Raw genomic sequence first — 21,631 nt, forward strand, 5'->3', positions numbered from 1 at the left:
GTTCTTTCATGGTACAATGAGGGATTTTGGGAAAAATTGAGGGTTTTGCAAATTTGGAAATTTAGACCTCGATTTGGGATCAGATTCCGAAACTAATTACATATTTGGGCTCGTGGGTGAATGGGTGAATGGGTTTTGGTCCGAACCTCGAATTTTGACCAAGCGGGCCCGGGATCAGTTTTTGACTTTTTGGAAAAAATGTTGGGAAATTTATAATCTTGTATTGAAATTGATTTCTTTAGCGATAATTGATGTTGCTAAGCTAATTTTGACTAGATACGAGTGGATTAGAGGTAGAATCGAGGGGTAAAGCGGTATTTGAGCTTTGGATTGGCCTTTGGATTGAGGTAAGTGTTTGCTCTAACTTGGACTCGAGGGATTAGGGATCCCAACTTAGTTGCTATATGAAATTCCATGTGTGTGGCGTATAGGTGTGGTGACGAGTATCTATGTGCCACCAAATTAATTGTTTAACTTGTTCCATTCCCTGTTCCCAATATATTATTTTCCTATCTTAATTGCTACATGCTTATTGATGCTTCCATACCTAACTGCTTTTTGTTAGATGTAGTTTACTTCATTGAAGGTATTAATTGTTCCGTAATTTCGTTATATTATATTGTTGGTTTAAGTTGGTTTATTGGTGCTTCATGGTACACTTTGGTTGGTTTCGCTGTGTAGTATTAACTGATGAAGATTCATAATTGTATAGATTTCTCGTTGTTTTGGTTTGAGGTATAAATGTTGTGGAGGGTTTTGAGCTAAATTGTGAAATACTTGTTCTTATGTTGTGATTGCTACTGATATGGTGGGATCTGCTTTCACGCACCAATAGGAGGAATAAGGGTGAAATGTGATTGTCTGGTGCGATCGGGTTGCGCACCGCAACAAGTAGTAATAAGGGTGGACAGGTGGGATGGGGTTGCATGCCGCAATAGGAGGAATAAGGGTGATATATTGAGAAGTAATAAGGGTGGACTGGTGGGATCGGGTTGCACGCTACAACAAGGAGTAATAAGGGTGAATGTACATATTGTTACTTATTATATGGTGAGATCGGGATGCGCGCCACATCATTTTGTTGATTATGTATTGTTCCACTATTGTGATTTTATTCCGTTGTATTGAAACTCTCTTAAGGATTGGTTATAGTTGAGTACTGGCAAATTATTTGGGTTCCGTATTTATTTGCTGCAAGTTACTGTTCCATTCCGTTCCGTAGTTCCTTTTTGTTTTATTATATACTATTGAAGGTTATATTGTATATGCCCCGCTATAGCCTCATCACTACCTCATAGAGGTTAGGGTCGACACTTACCAATACGTGAGGTCAGTTGTACTGATGCTGCACTCTGTATTTTCTGTGCATATTTCGGACCTGGTAGTGGCTGATCGAGAGGTCGGTTGCTGATACTTCATTCAGGAGACTCAAGATAGTCCTGCTGGTGTCCACATGCCCTGGCGTCCTCTCCTATGCTTTTCTTATTTCTGTTTATTTCTTTCCGAGATAGATATATTTTCTTCTTTCAAACCCATACTTGTATGTATTCATAGATTGTTCGTGAGTTGTGACACCAGTTTCTGGGTGGTAACAATTTCGGAGTTGGTAATAACATATATAAAAATGGTTTAATATGTACTTCCGCCTTTATTTCTGTTCGAATTAGTTTTGTTAATTTTAATTTATGAAGATGTAAAGGAAAAGATGAATGTAACTCTAACGTTGGTTTGCCTAGCGAGTGCGATGTTAGGCACCATCACAGTCTCGATGGTGGGAAATTCGGGTCGTGACAAGTTGGTATCAAAACACTAGGTTGCCTAAGTCTCACAATTCACGAACAAACTTAGTAGAGTCTGAGGGATTAGTACGGAGACGTCTGTGCTTATCCCCTAGAGGCTATGAAGTTAGGAACAATTTCACTTCTATTCTAATCTGTCGTGCGGTTTGATCTCTCAATGCTAATTGAACTTTTCTACTCTTGTTCTTTTGCAGATGGCGAGAACACGTACCACTTTATCAGCTGATCAGCAGCCCGAGCCCCCAGTGACAGCTCCTACAAGGGGCAGAGGATAAGGTCGAAGTCGTGCTAGAGGCCGAGGCAGGGGCAGGGCTCAGCCTAGCGCTTGAGAAGCAGCACCAGCGGTGGAGTCTTAGGTAGAGTTTGATGAGGAGGCTCCGGCCCAGACCGTTCCAGTAGGGCCAGCTCAGGGTCCGGAGGGGTTCACAACTACCTCGGTACTTCAGGATGCTTTGGTCCGTCTAGTGGGCCTCATGGAGAGTGTTACTCAGGTCGGTACATTCTCTGCAGCACCAGCCGTCTCTCAGGCTGGGGGAGGAGCACAAACTCCCACTACTCTCACTCCGGAGCAAATGGCTCCCCAGTTTCAGACTCTAGCAGCTTATCCAGTTGGGGTAGTTCTGTCGGATGTTGTAGCACAGACCGGCAATAAATCAACTATGTCTTCTGAGGCCTTGTGGAGATTGGATTGGTTTACCAAGCTTTTCATCACTACCTATGGCGGTACATCTTCAGTGAATCCCCAGGACTATTTAGATAGTTGTCACGAGGTGTTTCATAACATGGGGTAGTGGAGACTATTGGCCCAAGAACAGGTGATGTTTTGAAGATTGACAAAAGAACTCAAACATGGACTAGGTACATCTTGTGAAGCACAGTCACGATCAACTTGTACATGTGAGATACACATGAAGGAGATAAATATAACTGATCAAGGAGCAGTATCTCCTGATCTGATCGAAAAGGTTGCATATTGGATAAGGAGAGAAAGACTCCTTACATGAAGAGAACACAATTTAGGATGAAGATAGTGTTAGAGTTTGAGATCATCATGAACTCTTCTACGATAGAAGAGTAGTAATTGAATCCCAGTCAAACTCTGATTACTAACCTATTAAATGCCAGTGTTGTTCTCTTTTACAGGTAATGCACATAAGTAGAAGTTAAACTTAAATTGAGAGCAAAATAGCAAGGCGATTTTACAAGCAATTTATATGTGATTTGAGTATGTAATCCTGAAGCTACTTGAACGAGATAGAAGAATCAGTTCCATGTGTCTATCTTTTATTCTAGTTCAATTGTAGTAGATGATTTTACATTGTGCCTTTCAGCTTTCATAGAAGCAATTGTATTAGGTACCTAGAGTGTTCAAGTTAGAGTTAACTTGAAGGTGTCACAACAGTTGAGGCTATGTACTGTGAGCACGTGATTTTTGTCTTACGCGACAATCGCTCCAAAAGAAATAAAAAAATAACAAATGGTCCTGCTGAACAATTTTTGGATTTTACGTGGCATTTTGTTAATTATCTATGATTTTTGTCCATTATTGAAACAAAATAAAAAAAATGTGTGTGTCATGTGCTGTTTGAACCCTAATCCGGTTATTAAATAGAAAAATCATAAATATGCATCCTTGTCCGTAATTGTTGTTTTGTTTGATTTTACCTGCTTTAAATATTTTAACATATGTGTGCAAATAATTGTATTAAGTGTTTATTTAATTTTAATTTGATTTACTTAGGTTTTGTTTTAAAATAAAAGAAAAAATAATAAAAGAGAGTGCAGAATTGGGTTGAAAATCAGTTGGGCTTATGTTCATTTTAAATTCGAGGCCCAAAACTCAAACCCAAAACCCCTGTGTAACCCGGTCCACAACAGCTGATACCCAGAACGTCCAAACGACGTCGTAGTGACCTAGTCTGATCTGGGCCGTTGATCTCAGATTGATCAACGGCCAAGATCACTTCCCCATAACCCACTGATGAACCCGACCCGTTCCACCCGGACCGACCCAAACCCCTTTAGGATGAAACGACACCGTCCCCCACTAGCCAAGAGATCTTGACCCTTCATCGCACCCCATCCAACGGCTAGGAATCAATCCCTCACTAACTATATAAACCTATAACCTTTACCCTCCCCCCTCCTATCCGAACCCCCACCCTTAGGTCATCTTCACCCCAGACCTCAGACCTTCAAACCCTAGCCGCCCCTGTATACTCTCACCATGAAAGCCGGCGACATGGACGCCGGTGACCCCACCCTTAACACCATAGATGCTCCTCACCGTCCTGAACCCAAATCCACCAACCACACACTTCGAATCCCCTCCCACCTTCTCGAATCTTCATTTGAAGATTCGAGTCGGAACCTGATTTACACCAATCGACCTCAACTTCACACTAGACAGTCCCCAGACCCCCCTCGTGACCAAACCATGCTTGGTTTGGTCCGAATCTGACCAGGGAAGCATGAATCCCAGATCTGATTTTTGGAACCCTAGGGTTCCTCATCACTGGTCTGTATCCGTTCGAGCCAAGGTATTTAGGGTCTAATGGATTTTAGTTGAGAACACTTCGATTAAAGTCCTTTCAACCCCAAGAAGGGACTGTTCGAATCCAAGCCAAGACTTTTGATTTTTCGGGATTTATGGTGAGTTTTTGTTTTCCTCTTTCCTTTATTTTTAGTCCATGTGCTGATTAAAGGTCTGTTCATGTTTTGTTTAATTTGTGTCCCCGAATTTTATCATCTGTGTCCTGTCCACTTTGCCTGAACCTACGTGTTTGGTTAAGTCCCTCTTCTATTCACTGATAATGTGTATGTGTAAGCTGTACAATCAAATGAATTTGAATTGGTTCGTTCAATTAGTTCCCAGGGCCATTCTGTATTAACATTGCAATCTGAACCCCTTGTGTGATACTCTTGGATTTCTGATTTTTGGCTACGATTGTACATGTTATGATTAATATAGTCGAGTCGACATGTGTCGTCAATTAGTTTCAGCTGTCTGAACAATAACAAATTGACTTGCTTCTGCCAAGCATTGCCTGAATCTATTAGAAACTGAGTTTAGTTGCTTACAATTGTTAATTTGAATCAGAAATGTAAAATGAATGTTTTGTTTAGTTACAGTTCTGAAATTGGAGGGCATGTGCACTTGTGCACCACATGTGCATTTGTGCACAGCCTGTGTCCTGCATAAAGGCTTTTTGAATTAAATAGTTTGACAGCATATGCTGTCAGACTACATTCTGCTGCCCATACTCTACTTTAGTTTCAGAAATAATAAACATTACTCAAAAGTGAGTCTGCCAGGGAATATCATGGGGTTTGTTTATACTTAATTAGCTAAGTGGAACCTGAAAATAGGAGAGCACATGGGAGGGGTGTTCTAATTGTCTAAACAGGCTGTTAAAGGATTGATTTTGGGTTTATAAAAGGGGAGACTTCCATCAGTTTAAGGGAGGGATAGATACACAGAGAGAGGGGGATATAGAAAAAACTTAGGGGGAGATCTAATAAGAGAGAAGGGATAATAAACAGACAGACAGGAGGAGTTTTTTATTTTTATTTTGGAGAGAGGGACAGATTTTTGAAAGGAAGAGAGAAATAGAAGGGAGATACAGATACACATTGAGAGAGACACACACAAAGGGAAGCTGAAACCAAACATAATCAGTTTCTGAGTGAGAAAGAGAGTTTATTTTGGAAATCAGGAGGGGGAATTTAGAAAAGAAATTCTTGTTCGACTGGAAACACTACTTTTCCTCATCCTTTCGTGTTTGAAATCCAGCATCCAGTTTGGTTGTCTCTATCAGATTTTAGGATCTTCCTTTGAGTTTTGAAAAGATCAACATTGAGTACTGTACCATTGGTTTACTGCCTTGGTCTGTTTGGTCTGGGATTGTCATTGCTGCTGTATTGCTTTTGTTGTTACTACCATTCATGTGCTGCTGCTGCTGACTCTTCTGCTTCCACTTCTTCTTTGCATTTCAGTATCCAGGTACACATTTCAAGTCCCATAGTGGTGTAACTGTAACAGTCTGAAAGCATGAAATGAAAAAGTTGGAGAAGTTTAAATGTTTGTTGTAATACTCATGGCATAATTGATTTCTTTCTATATAATTGATTAGTTTGTAATTTCAATAGCAGGAAAAGATCAGTTGATGCTTAACTGAGTTCTAGTCTCTTGCGTCTTAGTTTATAGTCGTTTGTTGTTACAAGGTATGTAATTGTACAGTACACAGAATGTACGGATAATTGACATAGCGACTGACCAGATTCCTGTTAGCTATAATGATATGCATACGATAGAGTACTTCCATTTTTTTTGTTTTGTTCTATTTTTTAGTTTCCTTTATCAGGACCCGCTAGGCAGTATATGGAAGCGCGTTCGAATCCCTATTAGTAATAACGCCTAGTAGTTAATTCCCTTAATCTAGCCTAAATAAGTCTAGTTAAATTCAATTAAAGAAATGTTTGGATGCAAGTATAGCATTTCGTCAGCTCGCATGTAGTCTCTTTGTCAAATTAAAGCATTTTTCCATGAAGCATAATGTTTTCTCCACTTTGTGAATAATTAATCAGAAATTGATAAGAATCCGGATTAGGCCAAAGCATATAATTAAATTAGCATGTACCTTTTCCTTCTAGTTTTAGAGACAAACGCATTAGAAATGTAGCCACTTTAGGATATCCTTTCTAAAATAGAGACGAGCCTCGCCAAATAAAAATGCAAAATTGCGGGGCCCTCATTAAATAACCATAATAAATATTTAGAATTCAGGACAGGCCGTTTTAGTGAATTTCATGGCCTTCTACAAAAATAATAACGCGCTAGACTCTTTAGGCGCGGCTTAATTAAATTACATTCTTAAACTCGGGTGCATATTGATGTGACCCGAATCCAAATCTCAACGAAGTCGAAATGGTCAACAACTACGGGTGCATTGATTGCGACGTGGTTCGAGATACATTTTCGCGACGTTGCAAATTTTATAAAAATAAATGATAATAAATAAAGCGGTTTAAACTTAAGCACATAAGCCACAACATGTATTTAAATCAGATATTTAGCCATTATAACAATTTAAGCGACCGTGCTAGAACCACGGGATTCGAGGGTGCCTAACACCTTCCCTCGGGTCAACAGAATTCCTTACTTAGAATTTCTGGTTCGCAGACTTCATTTGGAAAAGTCGAAAATTTCCTGGATTTGGGATTCAAGATAAACCGGTGACTTGGGACACCAAAAGCCAAACCTTTCCCAAGTGGCGACTCTGAATTGAATAAATAATCCCATTTCGAATATTGTCACTTAAATCGGAAAAACTCCCTCGCGCACTATAACCCTTCGGGGCGGGGCGCGCAAATAGGAGGTGTGACAGCTCTGGCGACTCTGCTGGGGAATTAACCCAGAACCACTAGTTCAGGGTTCAAGAATTCGAGCTTAGAATAATTATTATATTTGGCTTTATTATCTGATCTTTATTACATGTTCTTGCATAACGTGCTAAATGTTGTCTTTTACCGCTTTGATATTATCTTAACTGTATATAAACTGTGCCGAAACCCTTCTCTTCTTACCTCCGGGGAGAAGCTCGCTGGTCGAGACTCCCTATTCTGTTAGTGTCGATACCTGAAATAAGAAAGAGGTCGGACAAGTTACAAAGCCGGACGATCTCGCGGGTCCCCGGTACGTAGCCCCCTCCTCGACTCGAGTTGTCCGCTCGGGTACACAGTCTAGAACAAATACCCAGGGTATAAACCTAGTATAACGAAACTTCATGCCGGATCCCTAGTAGGAACGTTTATTTGCATCATGTTGCATTTGACTTAGGGGGCTCAACACAGGGGTTGGGTCCGTCTAGGACAGACAACCTGAAATGAAAAGACCACCCTGCTGCATCCTATTTGTTTTGCGCATTTATTTGCTTCGGTTCCGCATGCTGATCGGTTTCTAAAAAAAAGAGGAAAAATAGCAGCGTAGGGAGATAATTACTTATTTTGGGAAAATAAAACCAATGTCCAAGTAGTGTCACAACCTCGCCAGAATTTTTCTAAAAAAAAAACAGAATAAAACCAACATTTGTCTTTTAGTTTAATTTATTAAAAAAAACATATAAAATTTTTTTCTTTTCTTTTAAAAATCAAAAAGGGTATTTATTTAAAAGTAAAAAAAATTGGAAATTCATAATTAAAAAAAATGTGTTGTTTCTTTCGTAGCACCTCTTTTATAAATTCAGACTAATAGTCTAAATACTTCCTTAAAAAAAAAAATTTAGTCTTTATCTCTTTTCGAAAGAAAATAATAAAAAAAAAATATTCTTGATTTCTGGGTTTAATTGATTTTCTCTATTCATGATGTACCGAACTACGCCGGTTTGATTCTCACCGGATGTGAGATACGTAGGCAACCCTCGTCGGGTTCAACCCCATTTTTGCTAAAATAGCCAAAATCAATAAATAAATAAAAAAAAAAGAAAAAGAAAAGGATGTGTCAAATATTAAAAGAGTCATAAATAAGTCAGGTGATGTTGTTTTGTCATAAATAGCCAAATGTTCCCGAAAGGGACGCCAGAAGGCTGACTTTGCATAAACGGCCACCTTTGAGTCATTTTTTAAAAGGTTTGGTCCCGTTGACCCACACAGCCTTAAAATCTTCGTCACCGAGGCGTTGAAAGGTCGTGTTGGCAATATTTGAGTTTTCTAATTTGAAAAATGATAAAAAAAAAGAGTCATAAATGAGTCAGGTGATGTTGTTTTGTCATAAATAGCCGAATGTTCCCGAAAGGGACGTCGGAAGGCTGACTTTGCATAAACAGCCACTTTTGGGTCTTGTTTAGTATTTTTGTCCAGTTGATCTACACGGCCTTAAAATCTTCGTCCCCGAAGTGCCTAAAGGCCGTGTTCAAAGCTTGGTCCCCTTTGAAAAATATTATTGAGTCAAGTCATTTTGTTAAAATCACCTTAATAAATGTGCAGGATGAGCACGATGCAAAATGAACATTTTTCAATAATGACCAAAATCCCTGTCAAGTTACGGCTATGGTGGAATGATCTAGGTGCTGAAGGACAAAATGAGGTTAAGAAATATTTGAAAGGTCTCGTGGGTTTGTTGGAAATCCAGCCTCGGGGAGATATCATAAGAGCTTTGGTCACCTACTGGGACCCGGCGCACAATGTTTTCCATTTCTCTGATTTTGAACTCACCCCGACTTTGGAAGAAATGGCTGGGTACATCGGAAATGCTGAACTTCCGTTGAGGCAAAAATACTTGGTCGCCCCAAGAGCTGTCACGGTACATCGGTTCCTAGATTCACTGAAGATACCCAGAACGGTCCACAACCCGGATCTGGCTGCCGGTTTTTGCACTCCATGCTTCATATATGATAGGTACGGTCATGAAGAAGGATTCAATAATCCAATCAACAAAATGTGCAGCAAAGGTATTCGTCAGAAGTGGGACAAACACAGATGGGTAGCTTTTATGATGATGTTCCTGGGCCTTCTGGTATTTCCAAGGAAAGACGGAAACATTGATTTAAAGATATCCGGGGTCGTCAGCACCTTACTCACGCAAAGTGACAATACTCTCGCGCCTATGTTGGTATCTGACAACTTTCGAGCTCTTACAGCTTGTAAAGCTGGAGGAAATTTCTTCGAAGGTTGTAACTTGCTCCTACAAATGTGGATGACCGAGCACCTCTGCCATCGTTCCGAGATTTTGAGCCATGGTTCCCCGGAAAAGACTTGCGTAGAAGAATTTTACACGAGAACCAAAAAGACAGTTTGCCCAAAGGAGTCATGGCATGGACCTCGTTCTTTCAAGCTCTTACTGCCAGCCAAATACAGTGGACACTGGGATGGTTGCATGTTGATGAGGTCATATATATGCCAACAGCTAGAACTCATCTCTTACTGATGGGACTTAAGAGCATTCAACCTTACGCGCCCTGCCGAGTTTTGAGACAGCTCGGAAGATGCCAGACAGTACCTCATGAGGAAGATCTTAGCACTCAAGCAGTTGAGATAAGTCCTAACAGACAGTTTCCAGAAGCAAAAATTCGCCAAACTTGGAGTGAGTGTCAATATCTGAAATCAGATACTTGCGTACGGGATCAAGACAAAGGTGAGACGGCGCCAGGTTACCTTGCATGGTATAGAAGGGAACTTGAGCATGAAAGGCCGGCTAAGAGACCCCACATCCTGAATTTCGCCGAATCGTCGCAAAAACAGTGGGATTGGCTAGCAAAAGAAAGAGGCTATTGCGCCGAAATCAGCAAGTTGAAGCAACAAGTAGAAAGCCTGAAATATGATCACAACGTGCAAGTTGCTACCAATCTGGGAGAACGGAACAGGTTGATTCAGGAAAACGAAATGCTCAAAGCCCAGATCAAACAGATAAGGATGGATGTGGATAAGCAGCCAAGACGTCGATCAGATGAGCAGTTGATAAAAAGGCTAAAAGGCAAAGTCAGGGAATGGCAAGAGGATTTAGAGAAATCTAAAAACGTCATAGCAGAGCTCAGGGCACAGTGGGATACAAGAGCAGATAAGCATCACCGATACTTGAATCAATTGGAAGGCGACCACGAGAAAACTGTTGCTAAAATAAAGAGAGAGATGGCTACACTTGAGATCAAAACAGCTAATCAGGCCAAGGATTTCCAAATTGAGAGCAGTTACTGGTACGATTCGTTGGCCCAGGTGAAGTTAGAAGTACGACAACTAAAGCATCAGCATATACAGGATGCTCAGGTGTTCAAGATGTGTAGAGATCAGATAAAACGCCTACTCATAGAGAAGAAGCAAACCAGAGATAGGATCAAGGCCATTGCCCATGCCATCACTAGACGATGTCTACGATGTGAGAACATGACCAGTGTTACCGTCCTCTCGGCAGTGATGAGTTATGTCAAGAAGACCATGCATGAGCTGGAGCAACTTGAGAGGGATCTCACACCTAGGACCGCGGCGTGGCCGAACGATGCCCCGCGGACACAAATTGTCAAAACCATAATGTACTCATAAGTCGAGTCTGTATCTTAGCATCTTCTGCCTGTTTTCCCATCAGTTTGTTTAGTCTAGGATGAGTCTAGGTTTATCTTTAAAGTTTGCTCTTTCTTTTGCAAAATGTAGTTTTGTAATAGACCGTTTCAACAATAAAAGGTGTGTTTCTTTCATTTGTGTTTTGAACTATGTAATGATCTGATTCACGTGGCGTCGTGATACGTAGGCAATCCTCATCGGATCCGGTCGCATTTTTACCGCAAAAATAAAAAAAACATAAAAGAAAAACAAAAAAAAATGATAAGAAAAGGGAAGCCTAAAAAGAATGCCGGAATGACGCATGCTTTCATCGCAAACATGCAAAATTCACTTAACCGTATAGGTGCATCATGCTCAACGTGAGGTTGCCTATCTGTTATTTTGTTTCAAATTAACCGTGCGTTGTCGTTGAGTACTTCCAGGTTTTTTTTGGAAAAGACGGTTGGTTTGGTGAAAGTCTGGCCTAGCACTCATACTTCACGAGGTCAAAAAGGGGTGTTCAACTACCTTTTGTTAAGTCGAGAAGCAGTGCTCACTCTTACTTCACAAGGTCAAAAGGAAGTGTAGAAATGTCTTCAGATGTTCCATTGTCAACAACCCCTGTTTCCGAGGAAAGCTCTATCTCGGCCGTCCTCACACCTGAATCCGCAACTGCGGAGGAAAATAGAATCCTACGGCTCCGCATGTTGGAAATGCTGGACGACTGGAATAATGGGAAAGAGCCGCCAAGTGTTGTCCCCGGATTCCCTGAATTATTCTCCAGGTCAAGTGGGACTTCTAATGTCCCCATAAATTATCCTGCTACCCCATTCGGGTACCCAGCCACCTCAGCCTTCTCTGCTGGATCGCCTTCTGAGCCTCATCCCCAAATGTCAGCCACCGATGCAAGCATGAACATCTTTACTGCACCGCCTTGCCCGATTACGGCACAACCTGCTACGTACAAGCCAAGCTTGGACTCATCCTCTTTTACATTCCAAGCACCCTCATTCTCAATGGAACTAACTAGGTTCACTACCAACACTAATCCTCCACCGCCTCAGTGCGAGCTTGCACCCGGGCAGGATCAGAACCCCAGAATGGCAGAACAAAATGAGATTGCCAAAAGAATGAGAAGCCTTGAACAAAGTTTGAAGAATATGCAAGGATTGAGCGGACAAAAGAGCGTCTCTTACGCCGACCTATGCATGTTCCCTCATGTGCACCTGCCAGTAGGTTTCAAGACCCCAAAGTTTGAGAAATACGATGGGCACGGTGACCCCATTGCACATCTTAAGAAATACTGCAACCAATTGCGGGGAGCCGGCGAAAAAGAAGAACTGCTAATGGCATATTTTGGGGAAAGTCTAGTGGGGATAGCTTCGGAATGGTATATGGACCAGGAAATGTCCCGATGGCATATATAGGATGATCTCGCCAGAGATTTTGTGAAACAATTCCAGTATAACATCGACATTGCACCAGACCGAAATTCTCTGTCGAATTTAAAGAAGAAACCTTCAGAAAGCGTCAGAGAATATGCTATTAAGTGGCGTGAGCAGGCGTCAAGGGTGAAGCCTCCCATGGATGAAGTGGAAATGGTCACTACCTTTCTCCAGGCTCAAGAGTCTGACTATTTCCAAAACATGATGTCAGCCATGGGAAAGCCATTCGCGGAAGCGATTAAGATCGGAGAGATGGTGGAGAATGGTCTGAAAACAGGTAGGATTCTGAGTCAAGCAGCCATAAGGGCGACCTCCCAAGCCGTCCAAAGCGGGTCCGGAGGAATGGCAAGAGGGAAGAAGAAGGAAGAAACGACCATGGCAGCCTCGGAAGCAAGGGAGTATCGTCATCCCAGGCCCTGTTTTCCGGAAAGGACCCCACAACACTACTACCCCCAATCAAATCTGGCATATGCTCATCAACCCTATATGGTCATGAATGCCCAGCCTTATGCCCATCCGCCGCAACAAGCCAACCGAGGACCAGCTCCACCTCCCAGAAATCAGCCTCCTTACCGCAACCACTATAACCCACAACCCCCGCAGAATAACTTTCGCCCTCAGGAGCCACCTCGAAGGCGGACTTTCACGCCCATCGGTGAACCATACTCTACTTTATTCCCGAAGCTAGTCCAGTTGGGTTTCTTGCAACCAATCCCTCAAACAAGGCAAAACCCGACGTCACCTTCTTACAAAGCTGGAGTCAGATGCGCCTATCATTCAGGGGCCGAGGGACACGATACAAATGACTGCTGGTCGTTGAAAAGAGTGGTCGAGAATTTGATAGAGCAAGGGAAAATAGTGCTAAGGGACGAGGAGATCCCAAATGTGACTAACAATCCATTGTCTGCTCACAATAATGGGTCGCTGATCGGGATGATTTGTGAAGACAAAGAGTTCGACCCTGATCTGAAAGCTATAATCGCCATTGTCGACACGGGGAAAAGGCCTGGGACAGACCAGAAACCAAAAAAGGGGGAGGAGGCCAAGGCTATAAAGAGCAAGCCTGAAAAGAAGGTGGAGAAGAAAGTGGTACCGGTAAAGGATGGAGTTCTTTACATAACACGAGGTCGAGCTGAGAAGACGCAGAACTTCGGGATCAAAAAGACGAAACCTATGTACGTGCCGAAAGGGGCCTATGTGGTCCGGGGGACGATTCAACCACCTCGGCTGAATGAGCCAGTGGTTATCGGATGCGTTCCACAAAAGCCGATGACCAACTCGTCCACAGTACCGTGGATTTATCAGAAGACTTTGGTAATGTACAAAGGTAAAGAGGTCATGGGAGAACTTCCAGAAAATACTTTCATTTAAAGGTATTCAAATACCCAAGAGCTGAACAACGCCACACAAAGGCGCTTCCCACCAAAGAAGCCTGTAAGCGTTGAAGAAGCGGAAGTGTTCTTCCAACAAATGAAAATGCCGGATTACGAAGTGATAGATCAACTGCGCAAGTACCCCGAGCAAGTGTCCATGCTATCATTGTTGATGAGGCCGGCCGAGCATCAAAAGATCTTACTGAAGACCCTGAATGAAACATATGTGCCAGTTGAAACCTCGGTTGAACAACTAGAGCGGATGACAGAAAGATTCTTCACCGTCAACCAAATCTCTTTCAGCAAGAACGATTTACCCCCGGAAGGAGCAGCACACAACAAGGCCTTGCATCTAAAAGTTAAATGCGAGGACTACTATGTCAAGCAGGTAATGTTGGATGGGGGATCAGGTGTTGACATTTGCCCGCTCTCCACGCTACAAAGAATGGAAATTGGGACCGGAAGAATCCGACCCAACAATGTCTGCGTAAGGGCTTTCGACGGCATCAAGAGAGATACCATGGGGGAAATAGACCTGTTGTTGGTCATAGGACCAGTCGAGTTTGAAGTAACCTTTCAGGTGCTCGACATGGATACATCTTACAATTTCCTCCTCGGCAGACCTTGGATCCATGCGGCAGGAGCCGTGCCTTCCACTTTTCACCAGATGGTGAAGTTCGAGTACGAAGACCGAGAGATCGTGGTCCATGGAGAAGACGAGCATGCTATCTATCGGGACCCATCCATCCCATATCTTGAACCGAGAGAAGGGAGCGAACATACGGTCTATCAAGCTTTCGAGATTGTGCTGGCAGAGCAGCACGAAGAGGGAATACCCTGCCCCCAACCTTTCTTGTCTAACGTCTCGGTTATGGTGGCCAAAGAGATGATCCGACACGGATTTAGGCTAGGGAAAGGGCTTGGACTAACCCTTCAGGGAATAACAGAACCCATTACCTTGCCAGTCACCAAGAAACCTTTTGGACTAGGCTTCAAACCTACTCCAACAGACGAAGAGTGGGCAAAGAAAAGGAGAAATGAGGGTTGGAAGTTACCTCAACCATTGCCGGATTTATATGAAACTTCCATCAGGCCAAGGTACACCGAAGAAGAAGACGATGAGGTCTTCATGGCTGAGGAAATCGATGAGATATGTGGGGCAATGAGAGAGATGCTCTACGAGGTCCACATGGTTCAACCAGGTGAAGGCACAAGCACTGTTGAGATGCTGTACATGGGGCCGAATGCCAAACTTCAAAACTGGGAGGCCACGCCATTCCCGACTAGACGGAAGTCTGGGTAGACCTGTCCTGCCACCTTTCCTGTGTCGCAAGTTATCTCCAGGACATAACTTGAATGTTTTCTTCCTTTCAATTGTTGTTTTGAATTTCTAAGTTGTAAACATTGTTGTCTTCCAACTTCCCAAAGAAAAAAAGATCGTCATTGTTTTCCCATTTTTTCTTTTGTTCTGATTTTTGTTATTTTTCTTTTTATCTTTCCTTTCAGTTATAATAATGCGGATTTAAATATGACATGCTTGCGGACTTCACGCCCAGATCACAACGAGCTATTTAACTGTGAATTAATGAACTCAGAACCAGAATATGACGAAGAACAGGCTTTTAGGGAAATAAACCGAGAGTTGGAACATTTCGAGAATAAACCTAAGCCAAATCTGAATGACACTAAACCGGTAAATTTAGGAACCCCGGAAGAAATCCGGGAGACCAAGATAAGCATTAACACGGAAAGAAAACGCGAGATGCGATCATTCAACTTCTTTTTGAATTTAAAGACGTGTTTGCTTGGTCATATGATGACATGCCGGGACTAGGTGTTGATCTAGTGGTTCATAAATTGCCGATTCATCCTGATTGTCCTCCAGTTCAACAAAAGCAACGAAAGTTCAAAACTAAGGTCAGTGACAAGATTAAAGAGGAGATCACCAAACAACTAAAAACGGGAGTGATTCGGGTAGTCCAGTATACAACTTGGTTGGCAAATGTGGTTCCAGTACCGAAAAAGGACGGGAAAACTCGGGTATGTGTAGATTACCGAGATCTGAACAGAGCAAGTCCTAAAGATAATTTCCGGCTGCCCAACATCCACATCCTCGTTGATAATTGCGCCAAACACGAAATATAGTCTTTCGTAGATTGTTACGCTGGGTATCATCAGGTATTGATGGATGAAGAGGACGCCGAGAAAACTGCCTTCACCACGCCTTGGGGCACCTACTGTTATCGCGTCATGCCATTTGGTCTGAAGAATGCTGGGGCTACTTACATGAGGGCCATGACTGCCATTTTTCATGACATGATGCATCAGGAAATAGAGGTGTACGTGGACGACGTGATAGTCAAGTCCAGGACGCAGGATAATCACATCCAAGATTTGAGGAAGTTCTTCGAGAGATTAAGGAAGTATGACTTGAAGCTGAACCTAGCCAAATGTGCTTTCGGGGTTCCGTCGGGCAAACTTTTGGGCTTCATCGTAAGCAGGAGAGGTATCGAACTAGATCCAACTAAGATAAAATCTATCAGAGATTTACCTCCCCCGAGAACAAAGAAAGACGTGATGAGTTTGTTGGGCAGATTGAACTACATCAGTCGATTTATTGCCCAGCTGACAAGCACGTGTGAGCCCATATTCAAGCTGTTAAGGAAAGATGCGGCGATCAAATGGACAACTGAGTGTCAAGAAGCCTTTGATAAAGTCAAAGAATACCTTTCGAATCCCCCAGTTTTGGTCCTTCCAGAGCAAGGGAGACCCCTTTTCTTGTATCTGACAGTCTTGGAGAACTCTTTCGGTTGCGTCCTCGGGCAATACGACATAACCGGAAAGAAGGAGCAAACAATCTACTACTTGAGCAAGAAATTCACTGGCTACGAGGCCAAATACACTCTGCTGGAAAGGACATGTTGCGCTCTGACGTGGGTTGCTCAAAAGCTGAGACATTATCTCCAAGCCCATACTACTTTCCTCATAAGCAGGCTGGATCCTTTGAAGTATATATTTCAGAAACCGATGCCTACTGGGAGACTGGCTAAGTGGCAAATCTTGCTTACTGAATTCGACATAGTCTATATCACTCGCATAGCAATGAAAGCCCAGGCGCTAGCAGATCACTTGGCCGAAAATCCGGTCGATGAGGAATACCAACCATTGAGTACTTACTTTCCCGATGAAGAAGTAAACACCGTAGAAGTGGTCTCGGAGGACGCTCATGTTTGGAAGATGTTCTTTGATGGAGCCGTGAATGCCAAAGGTGTAGGGATTGGGGCAATTTTGATTTCGCCTTCTGGTCAGCATTATCTCGCCACAGCTAGACTGACTTTCTTTTGCACAAACAATACAGCTGAGTATGAAGCCTGCATCATGGGCATGCATATGGCAATCGATCAGGATGTCGAAGATTTACTGATTATGGGAGACTCCGACCTGATTATCCGGCAAGTCCAAGGCGAATGGGAAACTCGGGATGTCAAACTTATCCCTTACCGACAGCATGTGGAGGACCTCGGAAAGCGCTTTACATCAGTAGAATTCAGGTATATCCCGAGGTGTCACAATGAACTGGCGGATACACTTGCTACTCTGGCTTCAATGCTACCCTACCCGGGCAACGCCCACGTCGATCCTTTGGAAATCCAAATCAGGGAAAGACACGGTTACTGCAATGTAATCGAGTCAGGATCAAATACGCAGCCTTGGTACCATGACATCAAGAGGTTCTTGAAGACACAAGAATACCCCGAGCATGCTACTGGAGATCAAAAGAGAACCATTAGGCGGCATGCAAGTGGTTTCTTTCTGAGCGGTGAATTGTTGTACAAGAGGACCCCGGACCTCAACCTCTTAAGATGTGTCGATGCCGAGGAGGCGAGAAAGATTATGCACGAAATACACGCAGGTGTGTGTGGACCTCACATGAACGGGTATGTCTTAGTGAAGAAAATCCTTCGAGCAGGTTATTACTGGATGACCATGGAAAAGGACTGTTTTAGCTTCGTTCGGAAGTGTCATCAGTGTCAGGTGCACGGTGATTTGATTCATGCACCTCCCACCGAGCTGCATCCCATGTCTGCACCTTGGCCATTTGTCGCCTGGGGCATGGATGTCATTGGACCAATCGAACCAAAGGCTTCGAATGGACACAGGTTTATACTGGTTGCCATCGATTACTTCACAAAATGGGTAGAGGCTGTCACTCTCAAGTCGGTCACTAAAAAAGCTGTAGTGGATTTTGTACACTCAAATCTTATCTGTCGTTTTGGTATTCCTGCGACTATCATTACAGATAACGCAGCAAACTTGAACAGTCACTTGATGGGAGATGTATGCGAGCAATTCAAGATAACGCATAGGAATTCTACTCCTTATCGGCCAAAGGCCAATGGTGCTGTGGAAGCGGCAAACAAAAACATCAAGAAGATTTTGAGGAAAACGATCCAAAGTTCCCGACAGTGGCATGAACAATTACCATTTGCATTGTTGGGGTATCGCACTACGGTACGCACGTCAGTAGGAGCAACTCCTTATCTTTTGGTTTATGGGACAGAGGCTGTAATACCGGCGGAGGTAGAAATTCCTTCTCTTCGAACCATTATCGAAGCGGAAATCGAAGACAGCGAGTGGGTCAAGACTCGATTAGAACAATTGACTTTGTCACGGACAGTTGTACCAACGAAGAATGGCCCACGCTTACAACAAGAAAGTCCGACCCAGGAATTTCGAAGTAGGTCAGCTGGTACTGAGGCGTATTCTGCCACATCACGAGGAAGCGAAAGGGAAATTTGCTCCAAATTGGAAAGGCCCATACATCATAAGGAAGATATTGCCGAGAGGAGCATTGTATCTAGGTGATATCGAAGGAAATGACCCCGAAACAGCAGTAAATGCAGATGCAGTCAAGAGATACTACGTCTGATTTATACTTCAGTGGTCCTGACACATTTGAAATAATGAAGGTTTTATTCCCACTACCCCCAAACACTACCAATTCTCTCCACAAGCCTTTGAGTCGCTTACAAAAAAAAAACATTGATTGAGCCCTGAACTACGTTTGACTTGATTCCGAAAGGATACGTAGGCAGCCTCTCCCTGAGGTTCAGTCACACCAATAATAAAATCCCATTCACCCTGAAATTGAAACCGGGGTACGTCGAGCAGTTTAGAAGTTAGTATCATCTACCTCTCTTTACCAAGCACAAGCCTTCAAATCAATTACCAAAGATAGTGGGAAGCCAATAAGCGTCACAAATGGAGACCGACACACTTTGAATTGAGAGAGATAAAATGAGAGAGTCTCGTCGGTGAAAACCTTCGGGCACCGCGAGGCGACGAGAGTAGAGAGACCGAAATGAGAGAGATTGTTTAGTAAAAACTCACAAAGAGTGCTATCAAGCGATGACAGGAAGAGAAATGAGAGAGGTCGGCCGGCGAAAACCCGCAAAGGGCGCTGTTGGCCGAAGGAATGTCTCCACCTAAGAAGGTCTCGGCAACGTTCCACCGGTTTGGAATCACAGATCCATTTTGGTTCAGGGAAACGCAAATTCATGGAAGGTCAGGCGTCCCGTCCAAAAAGCATGTCATGTCCATTTAAAGCCAGCATTGTCTTCCTCAGATAAGTCTTTCTCGTCCCGATGGGGATACTCTTTTTCTGAAATTTGTCTTTTCTTTTCTTTGTTTTCTCTTTGAATCTCTTTCATGTTTAACCCCAAGTTCTAGATATACCGGAAAGGACAGGTGGCAGGTTTGTTTGCACGAAATTCCGTTTCATGAAGGAAAACACCTCGTTTCGTTGGTACGTTTGTCTAAACCTGAAGAATCATGATGTTTGGCGGCGTTCGAAGTAAAGAGAAAAGAGAGAAATTTCCCCAGCAAGACCGCTTCGGACAAATCCCCCTAAGAGTTCCCCCTTGTACAATCCCCCACAGAGTCTCCCCATTGTACAATCCCCACAGAGTCTCCCCAGTAAAAAAAAATGGAATCTCCCCAGCACATCCCCAGCGAGTCCCTTTGTAAAAATTCCCCAACAAGCTTACCCCAACAAATCCTAGAAAGACCTCTTTGAAACAAATCCCCAGCATGACCCGTTGTACAAAAATCCATACAAAGAATCCACTTTGTAAATATTCCCCCACAGAGCTTCCTTTTGTACAAATCCCCACAGATTACCTCCAATAAAATCCCCGTCGAGAATCTCCAAGCAAAACGGGACACAAAAAAAAGAGAGGCCTTACGAGGCAAATCATCGCAGAATCTGGAAATACAGGACTGAGCAGTCTAAAGGGTTTCGCCATTCGAATCAAATCAATGGCGGGACTTCACAACAGAAATAAAGACGCAACAAAGCAACTGGGAACGATCAAGGTCACCGAACCGACTGTCATTTCCGAACTAACAATTGTTCTTTGTCTGAAAAGTTGAAACAGGTATAATCCAAGACAACCGTGCAAGAAGCAGGTGTAGCCCAAAGAAGAAGGTACACGGGTACAAGAAATACTTTGGCAATGATGAATTCACTCGAAAGGTAAGTTTCCACGAAACTCCCTTTTATCTTCTACTAAAACAAGAAAATTCAAAAAAAAGAGGTCGCTTAGTATTCTCGAACTTTGTCCCCAGCCAGCCAGCATTAGGGTTTTAAACCCTAAACTGAGCTTTTCCATGCAATCAGCATTAGGGTTTTAAACCCTAAACTGAATTTTTCTTTTAGTCAGCATTAGGGTTTTAAACCCTAAACTGAACTTTTTCCATTCAGCCAGCATTAGGGTTTTAAACCCTAAACTGAGCTTTTCCATGCAATCAGCATTAGGGTTTTAAACCCTAAACTGAATTTTTCCTTTAGTCAGCATTAGGGTTTTAAACCCTAAACTGAACTTTTTTCCATTCAGCCAGCATTAGGGTTTTAAACCCTAAACTGAGCTTTTCCATGCAATCAGCATTAGGGTTTTAAACCCTGAACTGAATTTTTCCTTTAGTCAGCATTAGGGTTTTAAACCCTAAACTGAACTTTTTTCCATTCAGCCAGCATTAGGGTTTTAAACCCTAAACTGAATTTTTCCTTTAGTCAGCATTAGGGTTTTAAACCCTAAACTGAACTTTTTTCCATTCAGCCAGCATTAGGGTTTTAAACCCTAAACTGAGCTTTTCCATGCAATCAGCATTAGGGTTTTAAACCCTAAATTGAATTTTTCCTTTAGTCAGCATTAGGGTTTTAAACCCTAAACTGAACTTTTTTCCATTCAGCCAGCATTAGGGTTTTAAACCCTAAACTGAGCTTTTCCATACAATCAGCATTAGGGTTTTAAACCCTAAACTGAATTTTTCCTTTAGTCAGCATTAGGGTTTTAAACCCTAAACTGAACTTTTTTCCATTCAGCCAGCATTAGGGTTTTAAACCCTAAACTGAGCTTTTCCATGCAATCAGCATTAGGGTTTTAAACCCTAAACTGAATTTTTCCTTTAGTCAGCATTAGGATTTTAAACCCTAAACTGAACTTTTTTCCATTCAGCTAGCATTAGGGTTTTAAACCCTAAACTAAGCTTTTCCATGCAATCAGCATTAGGGTTTTAAACCCTAAACTGAATTTTTCTTTAGTCAGCATTAGGGTTTTAAACCCTAAACTGAACTTTTTTCCATTCAGCCACCATTAGGGTTTTAAACCCTAAACTGAATTTTTCCTTTAGTCAGCATTAGGGTTTTAAACCCTAAACTGAACTTTTTCCATTCAGCCAGCATTAGGGTTTTAAACCCTAAACTGAGCTTTTCCATGCAATCAACATTAGGGTTTTAAACCCTAAACTGAATTTTTCCTTTAGTCAGCATTAGGGTTTTAAACCCTAAACTGAACTTTTTCCATTCAGCCAGCATTAGGGTTTTAAACCCTAAACTGAGCTTTTCCATGCAATCAGCATTAGGGTTTTAAACCCTAAACTGAATTTTTCCTTTAGTCAGCATTAGGGTTTTAAACCCTAAACT

This window comes from Nicotiana tabacum, chromosome 1 (assembly GCF_000715075.1).
Source record: "Nicotiana tabacum cultivar K326 chromosome 1, ASM71507v2, whole genome shotgun sequence".
NCBI classification, from domain to species: domain Eukaryota; kingdom Viridiplantae; phylum Streptophyta; class Magnoliopsida; order Solanales; family Solanaceae; genus Nicotiana; species Nicotiana tabacum.